Source organism: Protopterus annectens, chromosome 1.part1 (assembly GCF_019279795.1).
Source record: "Protopterus annectens isolate FY-2018-M chromosome 1.part1, PAN1.0, whole genome shotgun sequence".
In the NCBI taxonomy this organism is placed as follows: Eukaryota; Metazoa; Chordata; order Ceratodontiformes; family Protopteridae; genus Protopterus; species Protopterus annectens.
In genome coordinates, this window is record NC_056726.1 from 391,300,602 (window position 1) to 391,317,230 (window position 16,629).

Consider the following 16,629-nt stretch of genomic DNA (forward strand, 5'->3'; position numbering starts at 1 on the left):
AGGCGAGAAGGCTCTGGCAGCTGAAAAGGTAGGTCATTGGGTCTGTTTACGAAAGGACTGACCCCTGCCCTCACTCAAGACTGTGCAGGAGAACTCCCTGTTCTAGGCCTAAAAGAGCCCTGACCTCTGCCCCTGCCACGCCTAGATCTACCCCTAGACTGGGAATCATAAGAAGGATACGTCCACCCCTTAGTAGGCCAATTTCTACTAAACTTTGGAGGCTGAACCTGCAAAAATCTTTAACAGTCTGCATAGACTTAGCCTTGTCTTCCATTTTCTTTAAAACTGCCTCAACAGGAGAACCAAACAAGACATCAGATTGCAAAGGGGCATCCAAAATCCTAGTTTTAACATGTTCAGATAAATTTTGATCCCTCAGCCAGGCATGCCTCAAGAAGAACTGACCCAGTGGCAGCCACCCTAGAGGAGGCCTGTACAGCATCAAAACCACATTGCAAAGAATGCTTACCCACCTGTTCAGAAACATGCACTAAATCCTGTAACTCTTTACAATCAATACCTTCCGCCAGAGCATCAACCTTAGATTTCAACTGTGAAAGCAGATAATTTTGATATTTTAACATATGAAACTGGCAATTCAAAGCTCTCATGGCTAGGGTGGAAGAAGTATAAACTTTCTTTCCCCATCTATCCAAGGCCCTGGCCTCTTTATCTGCAGGAACCGGATTCTTGACAACAGAAGCCTTAACACCCTTGGGCCCCTGGCTAACAGTCTCTGGGTCTGCCCTAGGACTCTTAAAAAGATACTTATGAGCTTCAGGCACCCTGTAATACCTATCTGGTTTAACAGGAGCAGGAGGCAAGGAATCAGGATTAAGAGAAGCCTCTGCAAACACATCCTCCACCACAGTCAAAACAGGAGGTATAGCCAAAGGCCTATGCTGGGGTAAAAACAAAAATTCCCTAAGCCTTTTCCTAGAGTCAGAGAAGTCCTGACCCTCCCATTTAAAGTGCTCTCTCATGGAGTGAAGGGTCTCTGAAAAAGAAAAATCCTCAGGAGGAGAAGCAGAAGGAGTAGAATCATCAACATCAGAGTCAGAATAATGAGAATACTCCTGCAAATCTTCAGTCAAGACTCAGACACATCTGAAGCCTGCTCATAATCCCCCAACACTGGCTCCATCCTAGGCCTCTTATCAGGAGGGGGCATAGAGCCTCTAATTAAAGTAATTAAATCTTCTGCCATTTTAAGCATGTGCTTCTTGGGCACAGAACCTGAAGAACTAGGAGTGACACCCACAGCAGCTAAACTAGACCTGCCTCTAGGAGAAGCCTTGGAAGCAGAAAGAGAGGGCTTAGACACCTTAGGAAGGGAGGGGAGTAAAGTAACCTGAGAAGCCCCTGTAGCCTGACTTGCCTCCTGGGAGGCCACATCCTGTAAAAGCAGAGTTTCTCCCTGGGACTCCAGAGAGGCCTCCGTCGGAACCACCGGTTCCACTGACGCCTCTAAAGAACCGGTGTCCGGTTCGGACGACTCCTCTAACCTAGGTTTAACAGCCTTGTCCTTGCGCTTCTTTGAGGAAGCCGGCGTCGGAGCATCCGACGGCATTTTGTAATTGCACCGCTTCCCAAAGACCAACCTGGCACAATCCAACCTCCGCTTTATAGTGCGTTTATTGAACCTAGCACAAAAGTGGCACCCAACAACGTCGTGCTCAGGTCCCAAACAAGGTATACACAAATTATGGTAATCCCTATGCGGTATCTGTTTCCCACAAGAAATACAGTTATTCACTTTTTCTGACATCCGGAAACCACTGAGGCAAGAAAAAACCAAAATATTCCCCAACGGGGTACTTAACCAACTCTGACTTCGGTCTGAAACTCCGAATTCGAAAAATTTCAGAACGCCGAACGGCACTTGCAACACTGCTTCTGCATCGGACCATGCGGCAAAAAAGACTGAGGATATGACGTCGGTCATGCGCATTTGTACCCTGACGTTCTGATGTCAGTCAAATGCGCCCTGACCGACGTCAGCCTTATACTCTGATATTCGGGCCGACCGAGGGACAGCGGACTACCCAAGTGTTAGGACTGCAGCAATGTGAGATGAAGAACATCTGCACAGATGTCTATATTGGAGTGTGAAGAGAGATTGGAGGGAGTTTAGTTTTATTTAGGCTCCTAGCATTGAGCAGTACTACCTTGAGATTCACTGGGGTTGATTTTGTTGTGTCAGTAGGTTTGACAATTTGGTGTTGCCTAAAAAAGGCACTATGGAGGTAGACAACATTTTATCCTGCATTTGAAAGAAGAGAGAGGAAAGGTGCAGAACATCCTTGGCAAAGCAACGTGGTCTATTAACCATGTCTTCCCAAACTGAAATATTGGATCACCTAAGAATGAAAGACATCCAAGTGTTGAAATAAATCCTCCTTTGCTCATATTGTGGAATCATCCTTGGTGATGGTAATATGCTGGTTAATGCCCCCGGCTCATACTAACCTTAGACACAGTCTGAAAGTAGCATAGACACAGCCTGAAAGCAGCATAATGTGTCTCTTCATATAGTCCAGGGAGGTACATCTCAGACCATTTAGATCTAACATGGACTATAATGGAATCCTACGGATACCTGTGATGTAGTGACTTGAGGGTGTGCGTGATTTGTCGGACCCTGGCTCCAGATAAGCAACAATGTTCTCCCTGTTCAGCCTGGTTAGAGGGCCATCAGTATATCCTACAACAGGGTCCCCTATGACAACACTCCTGTGCGGTGTTAAGGGGCTCCATGGAGAGTGACAGAATTTGTGGTGTTAGGTGTTTTTTTCCATGTCCTTTTGGGCTTGCTGAGGTATAACTTTGACAACAAAAAGTCTAGGCGATCTTTGTTGTTCAGGAAGATTGCTTTTAAGTGCCTCAGCATACACTAGTCTGTGTGTGCTATGTCAGGTGGGTGTTGTGTGTCTGGTTTTGACAACCTGATGTGCACTTGTATGCGAGAGTTTAGCCTCCACTGTCATTGTCAAAGTACACCTCTCACATAATGTGTCTGCTTCTTTAAGGATTAACTGGCTGGCTGTAAATATGAGACAACTGCCATATCTCAAGATACCCATATCCACCAAGCTAGCTACAGAGAAGTTAAGAAATTGCATATCCTTACTGTCACTATGTACTGGAGTTAGAAAGCTATTAAGGGTGATTTTTTTTTATAAGAAACATCTTTATTAAATTATCACAAATGACAGACAATCCTACACATATACATATAAATGAACATAAACTATACTGATATAATTACAGTTGCAAACATTATACATTACAAACCATGACCACTGTAGTTGGAAACATTATACATCACTTAAATCTATCCAGTCATTGTCAGTCAAACATTATAAATCCTGCCTTCTTTTAAACCTTGTTCCTCCTCAGCATGTTTTGTTCCCCAAACTCCCATTTTTTTCCTAAGCAATTTACTCCTACCCTTTTCTAAAGATCCCAATTCCAGTTGTTTTACTTGTGTTACTATATTCGGTACTTCTAGTGCAGTTGGCTTAGACTTTGATTTCCATTTTCTAGTCATTGCTTTTTTGGCAGCTACCATAATTAGACTCAAGAAGGCCTTCCTATGTCTAAGCAATTCTGATTCTGTATCATAGCTCAAAAAATCATTTCCTTAGTTACTCCAATTTGCTCACCCATTGTCTTTGACAGAGCAAACTGCAGAGAATCTTTAAAGTTTACTAAACTCATTACACTTCCTGAAAATATGTTCCTAGTAAACTCTTTCTTCCACCATCACACCTCCAACATTTGCTGTCCACCTGAGGATAAATTCTTTGGAGTCTACTTGGGGTATAAAAATACCTATGCAAACACTTCCAAGCAAATATCCTAAACATTCTAGACTTTGTTGCGTATTTGGGAGACGTACATATACCCCCCATTCTTTCTTTGTAAATTGCTTATCCAATCTCTCTTCCCAATCCTTTCTAATCTCCCCTGATTGATTCTTATAGTTACCATGCAATAATTCATATGATCTACTAATTATTCCTTTCTTAACGTCAGCTTCTCATTTAGGACCTCTGATTTCTTTCTCTTTGCCTATACTCTGATATCAGTCCTTGATAGGGAAGATGATCTCTAAACTGCAGTCCAAATAAATTATTGGCATCGTCCCATTCTATTACCTTTCCCTCGTAGTTATTTGTTCCCAATACTCTGGTTCCTTTGCCAGTTTTCTCCAATTCCAGCCCCCTCCTGCCCATTATCTGTATCCCTACCTGCAGTTATTCCTATTGACAGGACCTCCTTTCTCCAGTCCCGTGTTGGTTTAGTTCTTAGAAAACTTTCTGCTACTTTATGAATATAATATTCTGCATGATTATTTTTATTCTTCTTAAAGGTCTGCATCCAAAATTCCAGTCCCTCCTTATTTCCTGAGCTTCCCCCCAATTTCATCCTCATCTCTTTCCACTCTGAATCTTAGTTTTCTGCTTATGCTATGTATAGAATAGAAGCCTTAACTGTGTTGCTCTGAAATACCCCTTCAAAACGAGCAACCCCAATCTCCCTTATTCTACTGGAAGAATCAGTTTATCCCACTTGAGTCTTGCAGTTCCCCTCCCAGATAAAATTCTTCAACTCTTTATTAATTGCTATCCACAACTTCTCCTCTTGTTGATAAAGTATGCCCGACCTGTGTATAAGACTAAATGGACTAAAAACATTTTAAATGCTTGTATCTTACTATAGCTATCTACATAACAAAGTTTCCACCTTCTTCATTTGTGTATTATCTTTTGTTTAGTCTCTTCCCATGTATCCTTAGCTGACACACCAGAATAACTTTTAATCCATACTCCTAAATACTTCACTTTATCCTGTCCCCATAAATATGGATACTGCTGAACCAATTTGTGTGTGGGTACATAATTTACCACTATTGCCTTTAATTTAGCTTCATTAATTTTGTATCCTGAAAATATATGAAACTGTTTCAAAATGTTCCACAATGCTGTAATGTCCCTTTCTGGTTTTATCAAACATAAAATATGATCTGCAAATACACCCAGTTTTTCTTAACTACCATACCAATTATATCCTTGAATCTCCGACTCACTTATTTTCTTCTCCAATGGTTCTAAATATAATACAAACAAAGGGGAGAGATGACACCCCTGCCTGGTTCCTCTGCTCAAGCAGAAATTATTAGAGAGCCCCACCTACTTTAATTTTCACCTCCAATCCCTTGTATATCCTCCTAATCAATCTTATTTTATAAAAGAAATGCAAATGCTTCTACTGCCACGCTCATAAATTCCCAGCTTACTCTGTCAAATGCTTCCTCTGCATCAAGACCCGACAACAGTGGTATTTTCTTACATTCTGCTTCCCTCTGGATCACTAGTGTTCTGTTATGTTGTCAAACCTTTGCCTCCTCTCCACAAAACCACACTGATCCATATCCATCAATTTTGGCATCACATTTGCTATCCTTTTAGCCATTAAAGACGAACAGTTTATAACCATGGTTTAGTATTATGGGCCTGTATGAAGCTGGATCTGATGGATCTTTACCCTCTTTAGGTATTACAAGTACCACCACTTTCTTCCAGGATGTTGGTACTTCTCCTCCTATTAAACACAGTTAAACAAAACCTTCCAGACCTTTGCTTTTTCCCTCTCAGCTTCCAAACTGCCAGAGGAATACCATCTAATCCTGGGGAGTTACATGGCAAGTATCATACAGCAACTGGACAGGTCAAATCCTTGGTTACAGTCAAGAGTATCCAACAGGGCTCTGTCCTAGGCCCTTGTTTAGATTGTGCATTTCAGACCTAACTTTTTCATCTAAGGTGTTCTACAGTCTATACACAGACAACCTGAAATTGGGTAGACTGATTACATGCTTTACTGATAAGGCACGTCTGCAAAATAACTTGACTAAATTGACCATTTGGGCACAGGAGAATAATATGCTGATAAATACATCAAAAACTAAGCATATGAGATTTGGGAGACATACATTGAAAGGTGAATATTTAACAGCATACAGTGATTGAAACTGTAGACTCATTTAAGGACCTGGGTATATGGGCAGATTCAGCTATGAGTTTTTCTAATCATGTCAACCAACTGGTTAATGACACTTACAGAACTATAGACTGTATAAAAGATTTATACAGTCTAGGAAATCAAAAACAATGAAGTCACTGTTAGCTACATTAGACTCAAACTTGAGTACAGAATAACAATATGGAAACCCTATAAGAAAACAAGCATGAGTAAACTGGAAAGAGTACAGCAGAAACATACCAAGAACATCCATGGATGTGAAAATTTAAGGTACTATGAAATACTAAAATAACTGAACTTGTACAGTGTCTCTTACAGATATCTAAGAGGAGATTTTATTCATGTGTATATAGGGCATTTAGAGACAACTACCTCTGGGAATGTTTGGGTTTATCAAAAAGTACTAGAGAATCATCGGGCAACCTATGTAGAGGATTCTACAGGAATGAGAAGTGTACTAATTGGTTCTCTTGACAGAGTAGCCAATGCATGGAAAAGACTACCAAATTACATTAAAGCAAGTACTAGTTTAGAAATTTTTAAGAACAGCCTGGACACATTATGAGAACACGTGTTTTGGTATATTGGTAAGCTAGAAGGGCATTAATGCCCATGCTTGAAATATTTGTACATATGTATTTTCATCTCCTCTCCTCCTATCCTGTTAGTAATTGAATAGTCTCCTCTACCTCTAACCTTGGCATATTTAATTCTTCCATACACATTTCCATTTGTACCTTTTCTTCACTTACATATTTCTCTGCTTTATACAGACTTTCATACACCTTCTGAAATATTTCTAATACTGCTACAGGATCCCTTGTTATCTTCCTTGTTATTGGCTCCCTAAGCTTAGTGATGGCCCTTTCTACTTTCTGTTGCCTGAGTTGTTGTGCTAAATTTTGTGCTCTAAAGTTATTATCAAAAAACAGTTGCTTGACAGCAATCTTTCTAAACTCATGCATATTATCAAGGTAATCCCTATTTTCTGCTCTGTTGCTGCAGTTGCTCCTCTTGTTCTGTGGGATTCCCCCTATTCTGTAATACTTTAACATTTGTCAGTCCCTCTAAATAATTCTCGTTACTTCTTAACCATATCTCCCTTTTATTCCATTTATTTTTAAACTCCACTTTAATTGTATCCCACTCTCTAGCTATACTTTCAGAAGAAATTTCTATCTCCTCTAACAGCTCCAGAATAATTTCCACTACCCATTCCTTAAACCCTTCTGTTTTTAACAGATAGGTGGGAAAGAAATCACCAGTGTGTCTCATTTTTACTTCATTACCCTATGTTTTTATTTTAGTTATTACTAGTGCATGATCTGAAATAATTACTGGGTGCATATCAAGGCCTTCAATTAAATGTACATGTTCCTGTGAAATGTAAATTATCTAGCCTAGCCCAATTTTTATATCTTGCGGAATATGTAAATTCACTCCGAACTCCTAGTACTGAATTCACATTTTCCATACCAAATATTTTCACAATTTTTTTCAAAAATCTACCCTGCTTTGTTATATTTTCCCTTATGGGCCCCCCAGATACATCTTTACTGTTGAAAATCAAATTGCAGTCCCCATCTATAAGTAATATTCCTTGCTGAAAATGGATCATTTCTCTCAAAATTTTGTTAAGCTCCACCATTAGAGCAGTTTTCAGTGGAATCCAAATACATGCCAGTATAATCCTCCTCCCTTGCTAGTAGCCCCTTAGTACTACAAATCTACCACTATTGTCCTTTTTATCCTCTTCTATCACTATTGGAGCCCCTCTTGCAATTAATATAAGTACTCCTCTCTTCCTTTCTCCAGGTCTTCCACTGAATAACCATCCTGAAAACCTTTCAATCTCAAATTCACATGTTCAGGTCTTTTCAAGTGAGTCTCTTACAGCACAGCTATTTGCACTCTACATTTTTTTTAAGATAGTTCACTAATCTTTATTTTATTTACCTGCGAGACCATTAACGTTTAAAAACATTAGCGAAAGCATCATATTCTTGAAAAGTTATTATTCCTTCCTTTTGTGTGCAACAACTTTGTTAAACATTTAGTTCCAGCTTTTGTGCTACATGTATATACCATTTGGCAGGTTAATCTGTTATACAGTTTCTTGTCATCTCCATTTGAGCCCATGTCACATCTTACAAATCCTTTTGGTTTTATTGAAAGCCCTCAAACAAAAATACAAACACACCCCAATGCCCCCTAAAACCTATTAACTTAACACGCAAAACTATGTACATCTTCAAATAGTGATGTTTTACCCTCCTAATAGGAACACGTGTGCCAAACTGACAGCCACACACAGACTTGATAAGCTAAAAGAAATGTTATCTATGCTAAGACAGATGGTACAGCCTGTGTTTCTATCAAGTGCTGTCTGGTTTTGTCTTATCTTTACAGTTCTCTCAGATGGGAAAACACGAAGTATTTTCTGAAAACATTCAAGTAATTTCCGTTTACCAGATTAGAGACAGAAGGATGGTACACAACTTCTAAGCATACCATTGTTTAGCAGAAAAATGTCTTACAATTAAGCCCAGTCATTTCCCTGTGCAAGCACACTATTCTTTCTTTTGTCCAGCTCTTTTAACCAGATTTTCCACTACTACTTTTTTACATTGCAGTGTCTACATGTCTTAAAACTGAAGGAGGGAAAACAGAGAAGGGAGACAAAAAAAATGAGTACCTATTTACACTAGTTCTCAATTACTCTTAAAAATAATGGAGAAAACTTTATAACATGCAAAGAACATCAAGCACCATTTAAAATAGTACTATAAAGAAAAAAAGGTTTTACTTGGTTAACTTTTCCTCTCTCCTGAGTATTTTCGGAACATTAATGACATGAAGTAGGGCACATGCTTTAAAGCCCCTTACAAGTCCAAAAACATCCAAAATGTCCAATATTTCCAGATTTTCTTGTTCTGTCTTATTTCACAAACTGTTTTGCAATCCCACATTTGTCAATTTCCAAGTTACTGATTTCATTCTTCAAACATTAATGACATGAAGTAGGGCATATGCTTTAGAATCCCCTACAAGTTTAACAAAGTCCAAAGACAGTCCAATATTTTCAGATTTTCTTGTTTTATTCCTGCTCATCTCCATCTCCCAAACCCTATCTCTGCTTCATTTCCAACGTTCTCTTGATTCTTCTAGTTGACTTTTGTGTTTCTTCCCCTCTCTCAAGCACCTTCCACTGAAAGACTGGAAAAGGTTTCACCAGCACAGTCTCTCTTCTGTGGTCTTTATTACCAAAACAAGCAGAATCTCCTGATGTTTCACAGTTCACTTTTTGTTGGACAAACTTTTCTATTTCTTCCTTAGCATGCACTTATTAAAAAAAAAAATATATATATATATATATATATATATATATATATATATATACATATATTGTCCCTTGAGGGAAATATATTTTAAAGATTGCTGGGTACAGCAGTTTGAATCTCCTGGCTGTTTCTCGATGATCCCTGAAGAATGGACTACATTTACTCTTCTAATGCCTGGTGTACAATGAGTAGTCACTCTTCACAAACACTCTGCTGTCTCCCACTTTTAGTACTTCGTCCTTCTGCCACAGTTTTTTCAGAATCAACTCCTTCTGCTGGTAAAGCTGCATCTTTACTATTAAAGGTCTATGTTTTCTCATAGCCAGGTTTGGAGCATACACACTATGTGCCCTTTCAATTAACAATTCCGGTTGTGGAATACCAGTCAAGTTGCCTATTGGTGCTTTCATAAAATTAATACTCTGTTTCTTCCAACTTCTCTGGTACAGCAGAAAATCTCAGGTTTTCCCTACATGCACTGTCCTCTAATTCTATTATTTTTTTTAAACATCTCTTTTTGTGCAGTCTCATATTCAGTCAGCCTCTTCTTCATTTCAACCTCTGAGTTTTGCAGTTTTATCACCTTACTAAAGTTTCTTCCAATTTCTTAGCCTTTTATTGTTTGAGTTCATATACTCCATCAGTGTTTTGTTTATTTAGTCAGGTCTGTGTGCAGTTGCCTTATACTTTCCTCTAGGTTAATGGAAGTCATGTCTGGAGCTTACACTGCTTTTTGCTGAACAGCTGCAGTACTTTTCCCTGTCGTTTTCTGTCACCTTTTATAGCTGATTTTTCCTTCAGGTCCTCTGCATTTCTTTTTTCCTGGCATTCATGCAGTGCACTTACTAGCAGTTACTGAAATTTACCCAGAAATTTAGGTCCACCGCTAATTTTCTGTTTTCACACTGGAAGAGCTAGAAGCTGTTACTCAATGTGCAACCATCTTGAAAGTCCCATTAAGGGTGCTTTGTTGGTGTAAATGAATAAGGGTGCCTTAATGGGGCAAATTTATGCTAAACAGTATTAAACTCTACTAACTTAAATGTTTATACAACACTGAATTCTACTAATTCATAGGTTCATAGGTAGGTAACTAGGCTATCGGCCCTGGGGCCTATACAAGCCCAGCCAAAAAGGTACCCTGGCTTTTGCCACCCAAGAAAATTATTTTCCTTTGCCACTGTCGAGCAGAGCCACAGAGTTGATCCCCGGGGTGAATTTCCTATTTCCCATCCAATCATCAAGATTTTTCTTGGAGTGCTACTGAGGAGCTTTGTTTGATATAGATAGGTAGTTTATTCCAGAGTATGGGAAGTCTCTGGGACAGGAATCTATCCCTCCGGCATGTTCTGTTTATTGTGCTGCAGGTATTGCCACTTGTCCCCCATCTAGCTGCATTACACGGTAGTTTTATAGACTGTTCTACAGGGAAAATTTGCTTTCTAGGGGGTTTGCTACTGTTCAGGGCACTGACAGCCCACACAGATACGCAAAATGTGTAGCAGCATGCTGGGATGAAAAGAATCTCACTATCAAGATTCCCAGGGGTTAACCATCTGTTAAAATACAACAATATCTTCACAACAAATTCTTGTTACATTATTAATTTGTTAAAAATGTTAGCCCACTGGATACAAGTCTCTTTCCAGGAGTGACCTGGTAGCACTGTCTTAAGAGACTTTCTCACTGTCATACATTAAGCAAAGGAGGAATCAAAACCTGGATTACAGGAATCAGTTTAACTCATACCCTTAATCCACTGTTGTAACTACTAGACCAATATTAGAAGGTCAAAGGTCACAGCTGCAACAGACAGCTCCAAATCTAGAGGTCTAAAGCTAGGTCTTTTGAGTCTCTTATCTTATGTGCTTGTCCTGACTATGTCAAACACTTGCTCTCCTTTCCTCTTAGTTAAGAATGCAGACTCCAACTTGGCCAAGTGCTGGATAATGATATTCCCCTTCTTTTTATCATCTAAAATATCAGCAGTACTGAAGCTCTGGAAAAAATCTTTATTAGGGTATGCCAAACACTGAAAACAAAGCCAATAAAAGACCAAGACAATGATCTACAGACCTCTAACACTTAACAATATTTGTTTCTTAAGCATTAACAGAAGGCAGTTCAACAATGACTGCAAAGACACTCATGCAGTGCAAGCTAAAAAGAACTAGGAACTTGGAAAGTAAGTACCCCTTAATCTAGGCAAAGGGACAGTGGCGTTGGCCAAATGGTGTACATCTTCACTAATTATGGAGAGAAAAAACAGAAAACCCCTAGAAGACAGCAGAGAAATTCAGAAGTGCCGACCTGTTGCAGACAGTCTCCCTGAAGTAAAATTAGGGATTTACAATAAGTGTTCCTGAAATAACTTTAATAATTTACTTGCAGCTGCATAAATAGGAGAAAAGACCATCACTATTTACCCAATTCTTCGTCTAAGTGACTACATTTAAAACAAATTAAAAAAAAGGCTTACAGTGACTACATTTAAAACAAATTTAAAAAAGGCTTAGAAACCAAGAACTTTTCATAAGACATGAAGAAACAGATTTTTAATATGGCTAAGAATTACATATAACTAAAATTCTACAATGGGAGGAGCTACACTCCTCTGTGACATTAGTTTTGTGCAGGTTACCTGCTTATACAGTTAAGCAGGCTCAAAAAAAAGATGAAGCAATACACACACACTTCACGTCCACAATTGCCACACTAATTCCAGTCATGTCTGTCCTTTCTATGCAAAACTTCTTCTTGGTATGGAAAAAAGCAACTAAACTTAACTTCTGCAACGCATCCTCTGGAACTAACCTTTTCTAGTACATTCTACACAACTTACCGTTATTAATATCATAATTCCTTTAAGCATTTAGTACCCAGAAGGTATGCAGGGGTAATTTAGAAAAATACACTGGGTTGTAGCAAAACTTCACAAATATCTAAATAACAATAAAACTGTAAAGTAGCATTTTTATGCATAAATGTTTCATTACATTGCTTTATACCAGTCAAATTGCTTAATGTTTACAAAATACCTGCATACAATTCCCATGTTCTGCACACACAGAAAAATTGCTAGCAAAAAATTATTGGCAAAAGAACAAAACAAGCACAATGGGATAATAATAATAATGTATTTAGTTTATAAAGCAAGCTCATTACCTGGTTTACTCTAGTGCTAAGTAGTCCATTTCCATGCCAGCAGCTTTAACACATTTCTCACTGAAAAATATAAAAAGAAAAATAACTACCACAAAGCAACGACAATAAATATTACAGAGGGGAAATGCTTAAAGGGGATATTAAAGTCAATGGACAAAATGACTGTTCCCACCCACATATGCATCTGTCTAAGCAAGGGAAGTCAAACTGCTACCACTTATAACTCTTGCAGAAGAGACTTGTAATCTCTGTGCTATCCCCGAAGTCTCAAACAACCCACTAAACAAGTATAGCGGTCCAAAAACAAAACAGTATAAGAAACTTGTGTGTGTAGAAGATTTTCAATCCATATATATCTACTTAATCACTGTATATTAATCAGATCAGATAATGGTAGTAGAAGTAGCAAATTTAATAAAGGATTTTCAACTGGAAACAGACTGCTTACCCTGCTTGGATTACTTTCAAATACTTAGTAATTCTGTATATTTCAAATTATATATCTATTATTTTTTTTGACTTGGGACGAGTTTAAGTTCGCTACTTACCATTATCTGATCTGATTAGTTATTAATATACAGTGATTAACTAAATATATATGGATGGAAAATCTTCCACACAGAGAAGTTTCTTACATCGTTTTGTTTTTCAGTATACTGAAACAATTCTTCCCATATTAAGTGTCCACATTGTTCTTAAAAATATCTAAACTAAGGCTTGCTTTAATACAATTTGGTAAGTTGTTCCATGCATCAGATACTCTCTCAGACAGCCAATTAGTACATCTCTCATTCCTTTATCATCTACACAGGGTGTCTGACGATTCTCTACAACTCTAACCCCAACCACTCCTGGAGGTAGTCGTTTCTAAATGCCCTATAGATATGCATAAGGTTTCCTCTTAAATATCTACAAAAATGTCTGAAAATGCATAGTGTTTCATAACTTTACACTTTACTTGTCATATTCATGGATGACCTTTATGTATTTTTGCTGTACTCTTCCCAATTTACTCATGCTAGATTTCCTGTAAAGTGTGACTTTTTATTATTACATTTTCTTGCTTGGGTCTGATGCAACTTACAAAAATGGATTTCATCATTTCCAATTTCCTACACTTTATAATTTTTTTTTTTATTATTATTATTATTATCCAACTTGTGGAAGGTTGGGTGCCGGGCTGGCAACTCGACACTGTAAAAAAACTCCACTGCCAATCATGAGCGGACAGGTAATCCACTGTGGCGAACCCTAACCGGGAAAAGTTGAAAGAAGAAGAAGAATTACTATCCAACTGGTTGACATAAGAAAAATTCAAAGGTGGATCTACACACATTAGCAGGTCCATAAATACATGGGTCTATATTACCATATCGAATGGTAATAATGCTGAACGCTCATATAAGCGAATATTCACGAAAACAAACTTGTGTTTTTGGGGTTGTGGTACAGTGAGGATTGGAATATTTGCCCTTTCCTCACTGTAGTGTGACTTTGGAGCTGGAATATATGTTTTGCAGGGGGTGTGGGGGGTGCAGCCCCCCCCACAATAGCAAATTTGTTCTCGTGAATATTCGCTCATATGAGTGTTCGGCATTATTACCATTCAATATGGTAATATAGACCCTAAATACATACACAATTTCAATCACTGCGTGCTGTACTGAACATTCATTCTTCAGTGTTTGTCTCCCAAATCTCACATGCTTAGTTTTTGATTTATCAGCATCTTATTCTCCTGTGCCCAAATGGTAAATTTAATTGAGGTCTTTTGCAGACATGCACCGTCTGTAACAGATGTAATAAATTTACCCATTTTCAAGTCATCTACATACAGCCTATATAATACCTCAGATGAAAAGGTTAGAGATGCATGGGCATAGGACACAGCCATGTGGGACACCGTGACTGTAACCTAGAATTTCACCTGTCCAAATGCTGTATGATACTTGCCGCCTACTACGTTTAAGCTGTGCAGCTCTCCATCTTATCAATATTACATTAATACCTTAGTTGTTTTAATTTACTGATCAGTGTTTTGTGTAAAACCCAATCAAAGGCTGAATATAAAATCTGCATAAATTACATTACAGCACACTATTTACAGCTATTGTTTTATGACAGAATATCATGTTACAGGCAGTTACATATTTTCAACATATGTATGAATTACACATTTTAAACACATGCATGGCATTACATGGTTTTACGTCCCAATATTTCCAGTTCTGACAATAATATATCTAAAAATAACTTTTACGTTAATTTCCACAAAAAATTAATTTATGGGTCTTTGGTCTATATTAATCTGGGTTTGTCGTATTCACCTTTCTTTTAAAGACTGGCTTAACAAGTCTATGTCTCCATTCTTGCGGAATCTCAGCATACGTAAATGACCTAGTGAATAACAAATACAATGGCACAGTAAACACATGCTGAAATATTCTCAGTATTAACTTCCATCTCCTCCCTGTGCTGTCCATCTGCATAGTTCTTTTTCAACATAATCTGACTTAGTTTAAGTATCTGAAGTTACTTGGATGTTGCTAGTACAATTTATCACTCACTGTGAAGCCAAACTGTTTTGCACAAGACTTTGTAAACACACCTATACTCGGACATGTTTGAGAATAACTTTTAGAATCTTCTAGACAGTATCAATTTGTATATTTTTACTTCTACCACATCTTGTGTATCTATAAACTTTGCGTCCTATTATGCTTACTATCTTTATACAGATTTTCTTCAAAACTTCCCCTGATATTGTCTCACAATATGTTTAATCTGTCTGTCCAGTTTATTTCCAAAGTTATAGTTCAACATTTTTACCACTTCTTGCATTGTTTCTCTCTCATCTTAATTTGAGTACATTGTTCTCATGGAAATATATCCTCCTGACCTTGTGTGCCTACACACTGATCGTAAACATTTTGGTGTTGCGGACTGCGGTGGTGGTGCTGCGGTAGTGTTGTCGCCTCACAGTAAGACGTTGTCCTGTTCGATTCTCAGCTACAGCGTCTTCTGTGTGGAGACATGCGTGAATGGGCGTACCTTCGTTGAAGGTTGTGCATCAGGGCCGGCAACTTGGCACGTAAAAATCTACTGCCAATCATTAGCAGACCAGAGTTCCGCTGTGGCGACCCCTTACCGGGAAAAGCCGAAATACACAAACTTTTTGCATTCAAATTATTTCACTTTCAGAACTTGCACCATTTCCTTGTATAGTCTTTCACTGAATACATCACTCCAATTAATCAGTTGTGACTATTTTGCTTCCATGTAGTCTGATATCAATCTTCTGTGCATCGTCTTAGAGGTCAGTTTGGCAGAATTATCTAACAGTAATTTAGCATTTACAACCCCATGGCCAACAGGGTAAAGCTAGGATAAAGACTAAGATGATCTGACTGCTAGATGTGCTGGGCAAGGGAGGCTAGGTATGAGCAGCTAACACCAGATTGTCCATCCTGGAGCAGTCCACCTGTTGCAATACTGGCACCTACTGGCATGCAGACAGTAGCCAAGTATGTGCACTTGGCCCTGCCAAACCATGATGAAATGGTAGCTTTCGTGATGTGTGTGAGAACATGAGAGCCTATAGGGGAAGGTACTGCATTGCACTTAACAGAGTACACAGTAAAGCCCAAAAAAAAAAAAAAGACTGTCTGGATGATGGCCTCCTGTAATTTGCAAGAGATTAATAAAAAAAAGGGGGGGGGGGTGAGACAGATAGACTGCTAAATAGACAGGAATTTGTGGAACCTGATGCAAAAAGCACCAAGATTCACAGTTGTAATTACTTCACATGAAAAGAGTGTTACACTCATCACATTAGGACAGTTCAGTAATAGACAGTTTACCAGGTTGCATGTATCCCATATCGCTTCAAAAAACTATTCCTATCCAGATCTCATAGCCTTACAAAGATATGATGAATACATATGTATGCATGCACAACACATAAAACCACTTGGAGAATGTGGGCCATCAGTGAGGATGGATCCCATTCCCATGGGTGGAGCATTACTGTCAAGTACACAAATTTCATACCTGACACAAAGTACTCCATAATTCA

General features: G+C 38.5%; 1 protein-coding gene across 1 annotated transcript in view; it reads right to left on the minus strand.

Moving 5' to 3' along the window:
* The window catches only part of MRTFA (myocardin related transcription factor A), a 2,407,897-nt gene that overhangs the window by 2,284,922 nt on the left and 106,346 nt on the right, over positions 1-16,629 (minus strand). Inside the window, exon 2 of the mRNA XM_044075412.1 lies at positions 12,555-12,614. The gene's annotated coding sequence lies outside the window, so the exon portion shown is untranslated. The remainder of the gene's footprint in view (positions 1-12,554; positions 12,615-16,629) is intronic.